Source organism: Rutidosis leptorrhynchoides, chromosome 3 (assembly GCF_046630445.1).
Source record: "Rutidosis leptorrhynchoides isolate AG116_Rl617_1_P2 chromosome 3, CSIRO_AGI_Rlap_v1, whole genome shotgun sequence".
Taxonomy (NCBI): Eukaryota; Viridiplantae; Streptophyta; class Magnoliopsida; order Asterales; family Asteraceae; genus Rutidosis; species Rutidosis leptorrhynchoides.
In genome coordinates this window covers 593946596-593954542 of record NC_092335.1, presented here as the reverse complement: position 1 = coordinate 593954542, position 7947 = coordinate 593946596, and positions in this window count along the sequence as shown.

Below are 7947 nucleotides of genomic sequence, written 5' to 3'. Positions count from 1 at the left end.
ATGCAATATCGGCTCTATTTCGATCGAGCCAATCCATACCAACAACGATATCAAAGTCGCCCAAAGTCATCGGGATAAGATCAATTTTAAAGTTCTCGGCACCAAACACAACATCACAATTTTTACACACATCAACCACTAGCACCGTCTTGCCGTCCGCTATTTCGACTTCTACCGGACGACTTAACTTAGCTAGCGGTTTGTTAAGCTTAGATACAAATCGAGGCGACACAAAAGACAAATTAGCACCGCTATCAAATAATATTCGTGCCGGATTAGAGTTAACCATGAAAGTACCTGAGACGACTTCACTTGATTGCTTGGATTCGTCATTGGTCATCAAATAGTTTCGCCCCCAGGTCGTACCCGCCGCCTTCTCTAACCTCTTAACATTATCATTGCGCAAGTCGGGACACTCCGGCTTCTTATGCCCTTCTTTACCGCAATTAAAACAAGTGAGCTTGGTTGTGGATGATTGTTTTGGGCACTCACGAGCCATGTGCCCCCTTTGCCCACAATTGTAGCAAGCATAAGTAAAATCACCGGAAGCACCCTTCTTAACACTACCAACACTCTCGGAGCCCTTCTTGTGCTTCTTGTTAGAAAAGTTCGAATGACTAGTAGCTTCAAACTTATTTTTGCCGAAGGTAAAGCCACTCTTTCTCAAGATGAGCGCCTCGAACCCTTTGGCCATATCAAACAACTCATCAAAACTCTTCACCACGTTCACACTAATCTTTTCTTGATAGTTGTCATTCAAGATTCGGTAAAAGTCTTCCTTCAACATCTTATCATTCCCGACATACTCCGGGCAAAATTGAGTTTTTGACAAGTAAACGGATTTAAGAGTATTCAAATCCATCGACCCTTGCCTCAAGGAACGCAACTCGTCCTTAAGTCTAGTAAGGTCGGCCGAAGTTCGGTACTCTTGGAAAAACTCCATTTTGAACTCATCCCAAGTAAAATCCATGCATTGTTCTTCGCCATAAACTTGGATTTTTGCATCCCACCATAGCTTCGCATCACCTCTTAGCATGCTACAACCATACCTTGTCTTTTTATCAATCGGGCATTCACAAGTTCGAAAGGCCCCCTCCATATCGGAGATCCACCGGGCACTCTTTAACGGGTCTCTTTCGCCCTCGAAAGTAGGTGGTTGAGAATCCTTGAAATTCTTATAGAAAAAGTCACGTCTTCCCACATTATCTTCATGTAGGATGGCCTTAACTTGTTCCCTTACCACACCGACTAATTGTTCGTCGATTGAATCTAGGAACATCTTCTTGATATCCACAAGGTATTCCGCCTTTTGACGTTGAAAAAATGGCCTCAACCTTGGCCGTGAATTCGGGGTCCTCACTAGTGCCCCCATTTTTGGTGTCGTGTCCGTTTCTCATCTTCATTCTATAAAACAGAAAAGATTAAACAACGAAACGAAAGACATGACACATATAAATACACATACACGTCAAACCGCCCCATCTTGCTCAACAATCGACGTACATTGCTCGTTTGATACGATTTGCACCCGTAACAATGGTAGCTAGTCATTGCTACGCGAGCACGTCACATTAACTCGCTAGTACAACGTCCATCTCGCTTGATGATTATAACTACAACACGAAACAATTAGTGCAAGGTTAAATTCACATAAAACTAAGCACTAAAATTTCCGATCCGATCCGAAGTCCTACAAGTCCCCCATAAAAGTGCATACTCATTAAAGTCTAAGTCTAGGCACCTATCTCCAGACGCCTAAATCCCTTAGACCATGCTCTGATACCACTTGAAACAACCCAACCCGTATTCCATACGATAATTTTTTTTTTTAAAATAATACACATTTACGCGCCAATTAAATATGTAACCATTCCACACGTTCATTGGAACATACAACAAGTTTTAGTGTTTACAAAAGGCACAAAGGCCATTAACGAATGAGATACAAGTTTGACCAATACAAAAATGATAGTTTTAAACTAAACAACACATCGAGCATGGTTTGGGACTAAACTACCCAAAATGCTAGGCCAACTTCCAAAAGCTCCAACATAACATCATCAAGGGACACCTAGTGCCCAACAACCCCCTTGCCCTTGTCCACACCTGCATCTAAAAAGATAAACAACGAGAGGGGTAAGCTGTAGTGACCCGAACTTTTTCATGTTTATATATATTAATTGAGATTGATATTTACATGATTAAATGTTTCCAACATGTTAAACAATCAAACTTGTTAAGACTTGATTAATTGAAATATGTTTCATATAGACAATTGACCACCCAAGTTGACCGGTGATTCACGAACGTTAAAACTTGTAAAAACTATATGATGACATATATATGGATATATATATATAGTTAACATGATACTATGATAAGTAAACATATCATTAAGTATATTAACAATGAACTACATATGTAAAAACAAGACTACTAACTTAATGATTTTTAAACGAGACATATATGTAACGATTATCGTTGTAAAGATATTTAATGTATATATATCATATTAAGAGATATTCATACATGATAATATCATGATAATATAATAATTTAAAATCTCATTTGATATTATAAACATTGGGTTAACAACATTTAACAAGATCATTAACCTAAAGGTTTCAAAACAACACTTACATGTAACGACTAACGATGACTTAACGACTCAGTTAAAATGTATATACATGTAGTGTTTTAATATGTATTTATACACTTTTGAAAGACTTCAATACACTTATCAAAATACTTCTACTTAACAAAAATGCTTACAATTACATCCTCGTTCAGTTTCATCAACAATTCTACTCGTATACACCCGTATTCGTACTCGTACAATACACAGCTTTTAGATGTATGTACTATTGGTATATACACTCCAATGATCAGCTCTTAGTAGCCCATGTGAGTCACCTAACACATGTGGGAACCATCATTTGGCAACTAGCATGAAATGTCTCATAAAATTACAAAAATATGAGTAATCATTCATGACTTATTTACATGAAAACAAAATTACATATCCTTTATATCTAATCCATACACCAACGACCAAAAACACCTACAAACACTTCCATTCTTCAATTTTCTTCATCTAATTGATCTCTCTCAAGTTCTATCTTCAAGTTTTAAGTGTTCTTCATATATTCTACAAGTTCTAGTTACATAAAATCAAGAATACTTTCAAGTTTGCTAGCTCACTTCCAATCTTGTAAGGTGATCATCCAACCTCAAGAAATCTTTATTTCTTACAGTAGGTTATCATTCTAATACAAGGTAATAATCATATTCAAACTTTGGTTCAATTTCTATAACTATAACAATCTTATTTCAAGTGATGATCTTACTTGAACTTGTTTTCGTGTCATGATTCTGCTTCAAGAACTTCGAGCCATCCAAGGATCCGTTGAAGCTAGATCCATTTTTCTCTTTTCCAGTAGATTTATCCAAGGAACTTAAGGTAGTAATGATGTTCATAACATCATTCGATTCATACATATAAAGCTATCTTATTCGAAGGTTTAAACTTGTAATCACTAGAACATAGTTTAGTTAATTCTAAACTTGTTCGCAAACAAAAGTTAATCCTTCTAACTTGACTTTTAAAATCAACTAAACACATATTCTATATCTATATGATATTCTAACTTAATGATTTAAAACCTGGAAACACGAAAAACACCGTAAAACCGGATTTACGCCGTCGTAGTAACACCGCGGGCTGTTTTGGGTTAGTTAATTAAAAACTATGATAAACTTTGATTTAAAAGTTGTTATTCTGAGAAAATGATATTTATTATGAACATGAAACTATATCCAAAAATTATGGTTAAACTCAAAGTGGAAGTATGTTTTCTAAAATGGTCATCTAGACGTCGTTCTTTCGACTGAAATGACTACCTTTACAAAAACGACTTGTAACTTATTTTTCTGACTATAAACCTATACTTTTTCTATTTAGATTCATAAAATAGAGTTCAATATGAAACCATAGCAATTTGATTCACTCAAAACGGATTTAAAATGAAGAAGTTATGGGTAAAACAAGATTGGATAATTTTTCTCATTTTAGCTACGTGAAAATTGGTAACAAATCTATTCCAACCATAACTTAATCAACTTGTATTGTATATTATGTAATCTTGAGATACCATAGACACGTATACAATGTTTCGACCTATCATGTCAACACATCTATATATATTTCGGAACAACCATAGACACTCTATATGTGAATGTTGGAGTTAGCTATACAAGGTTGAGGTTGATTCCAAAATATATATAGTTTGAGTTGTGATCAATACTGAGATACGTATACACTGGGTCGTGGATTGATTCAAGATAATATTTATCGATTTATTTCTGTACATCTAACTGTGGACAACTAGTTGTAGGTTACTAACGAGGACAGCTGACTTAATAAACTTAAAACATCAAATATTAAAAGTGTTGTAAATATATTTTGAACATACTTTGATATATATGTATATATTGTTATAGGTTCGTGAATCAACCAGTGGCCAAGTCTTACTTCCCGACGAAGTAAAAATCTGTGAAAGTGAGTTATAGTCCCACTTTTAAAATCTAATATTTTTGGGATGAGAATACATGCAGGTTTTATAAATGATTTACAAAATAGACACAAGTACGTGAAACTACATTCTATGGTTGAATTATCGAAATCGAATATGCCCCTTTTTATTAAGTCTGGTAATCTAAGAATTAGGGAACAGACACCCTAATTGACGCGAATCCTAAAGATAGATCTATTGGGCCTAACAAACCCCATCCAAAGTACCGGATGCTTTAGTACTTTGAAATTTATATCATATCCGAAGGGTGTCCCGGAATGATGGGGATATTCTTATATATGCATCTTGTTAATGTCGGTTACCAGGTGTTCACCATATGAATGATTTTTATCTCTATGTATGGGATGTGTATTGAAATATGAAATCTTGTGGTCTATTATTATGATTTGATATATATAGGTTAAACCTATAACTCACCAACATTTTTGTTGACGTTTTAAGCATGTTTATTCTCAGGTGATTATTAAGAGCTTCCGCTGTCGCATACTTAAATAAGGACGAGATTTGGAGTCCATGCTTGTATGATATTGTGTAAAAACTGCATTCAAGAAACTTATTTTGTTGTAACATAATTGAATTGTAAACCATTATGTAATGGTCGTGTGTAAACATGATATTTTAGATTATCATTATTTGATAATCTACGTAAAGCTTTTTAAAACCTTTATCTATGAAATAAAGGTTATGGTTTGTTTTAAAAATGAATGCAGTCTTTGAAAAACGTCTCATATAGAGGTCAAAACCTCGCAACGAAATCAATTAATATGGAACGTTTTTAATCAATAAGAACGGGACATTTCATAAGCTAATGCTTAGTGAGTGCAACAATTATACGTATACATATACAACCTACTTACTTGCAATCACTTACACATTTACCGCATACATGCTAGCAATATAAATAATCATACCATCCCAAGTACATTACCAAACCTTCCACCATATGAGCCAGCATAATAATAGCATATAGTTTAAACAATATAATATGCTACAATCCACACACAACCATGGTTAACCAATCGAACGAGGGAACGGTGTTTAAAGACCGTCGGAGTTCATAACAACCATTAGTGCACTTAACACCTCGTACACTAACCCCACGGGTGGCATCTTAACACCTTGATACTTCACCCCGAGTGGCATCTTAACACCTCGATGCTTCACCCATCTATTCTACGGAGTGGTGCCTTAACACCTCGACACTTCACCCCTAGGTGGCATCTTAACACCTCGATGCTTCACCCATCACGTGAGTAGTGGTATCTTAACACCTCAACACTTCACAACTCATACTACACAAATAAATACATCATACATGCACGCATATAATTATTCCACTTACCTTAACACCTCGGTGGTGATTTAATGCTTCTGAAGGCTTCAAAGCAAGGTACCTATTACATAAGTACACATTCAATTACACACTAGTGGAATTAACCACATTACACATACTTGAGCATTTAATGACTCAATTCGCATTAAATGACTCAACCACACCAAAACCGCCCTTAAATGGCCAAGACCCGACTTTAACCACTAAAACTAGTGAATTAAAGTCTTCTAACCTCAACTAACACAAACTTAGGGTAATTCATACCCATTTCACCCAAACTAGGTCAACTAGTACATTTTGACCCATTTTAATTACTTAGCCTCACAATCAAGTCAAACTTACCAATTAACACTTCTTTCATAAATCTAAAAGTGTATTAGTGACTAGCAATACCATTTGACACTTACAACCTCAAATCACAAGACCAAAACCCTAGTCTGTGGGTATTAGGGTTTCATTACAACAACATAACCCAAATTCACCCATTTTACCCTCAAATGGGTCACCCAAATCTCTAGTAACCAAACCCTAACCATTAACCAATTAAAACTCAAAACTTAGAGTTAGAACTTACCGAGACTATCAACGTGTAGCTAGAGACACAAGCAACAACTTTAATTCTTGCTCCAAGGTTTGATTCACAATTCTCCACTCTCAAATCTCACTTGAACACAAATGGGCTTTTAAGTTTTGGGAGAGAAAATGAAAAGAAAAGAGAAAAGAAATTCAATTAAATGAATAAGTGATTGAGATTTAAAACTCCCATCAGATCTACACATCAATTTACCATTTTGCCCCTTAAAATCCCCTAAAAAGAGCTAAGTCCGGAATCTGTCCAGCAGGATTGCCGCGGCGCGGCTTAATTCGTCGCGGCGCGACGTATAAAGGGAAAACAGACCCTTCATAACTCATTTTCTGATCCAGGTTTGCTTGATATGCCGCGGCGCTGACCACTTTGTCGCGGCGCGGCTTAAAGCTGCACCTGGACAGCTCGACCACCTTAAGCAAATTTTGATTTTTATTTAATTGTACACTCCATTCCCGCTTCATATATTCGCCTAACCCTCAACAATAGTCTCACAAGACTTAACGCTATCAAAACTCATGTATAAACTTGTATATGCGCATATTGTCAAGCATATCGACGTATATACACATATCTACACACATATCTATACATTTCCACATAAACTAACGAGTTACAAACGTACTAATGATTAAGTATGTACCTTTAGACGTGTACGGGGAAACGGGATGTTACATTTGGGTGGATGTGATGATTCGGGGAAAAGCACTACGGGTTATGTTTTCACATAGGGAAGACGGCGGTTAGTTGGATGTCTCGACTACAAAAGAGTGTTGCTTTATCAACCACCGAAGCCGAATATATGGCTATTGCAGAAGCTTCTAAAGAGTTTGTTTGGTTGAAAAACTTCTTAGGTGAGTTGGGTAAAAGACAAGACAACTGCTTCTTGAATTGTGATAATCAAAGTGCGGTTCATCTTGGGAAGAATCCGGTGTTTCATAGTCGTACGAAACACATCAAGATAAGGTATCATTTTATTCGACAACATATAAATGATGGTACTTTATTATTGGAGAAAATCCTTGGTACGAAGAATCCTGCTGATATGTTTACTAAGGTTGTTACGACAGTGAAATTGAGGTTTTGCATTACCTCAATTGGTCTTCTAATGAATTGGTGAGAGAAGACCCCAACTAGAGAATTAGAGAGTTAATGTTTCAATTCTTACAAGTAGTGTTGAAGACCTTGTATCGAAATTATGCTCATCCAAAGTATGTGTTGAGTGTGCGTGTCTCAAATGGAGTTTGGCGGTATAATGGTGGTTTAACGTTCTTGGTTAGATCGTTGATATTTTGGGTTGACGAAGGTTGGGTTTGTTCAAAGTCTCCAAGTGGGAGATTGTTGGAGATATGGAGAACTTTAAACAATTAGAGGGAAGATTTCAGGTAACTCACACGAAGCTTCCACGAAGTTGTTAGGAAACTCACATGTAGCTT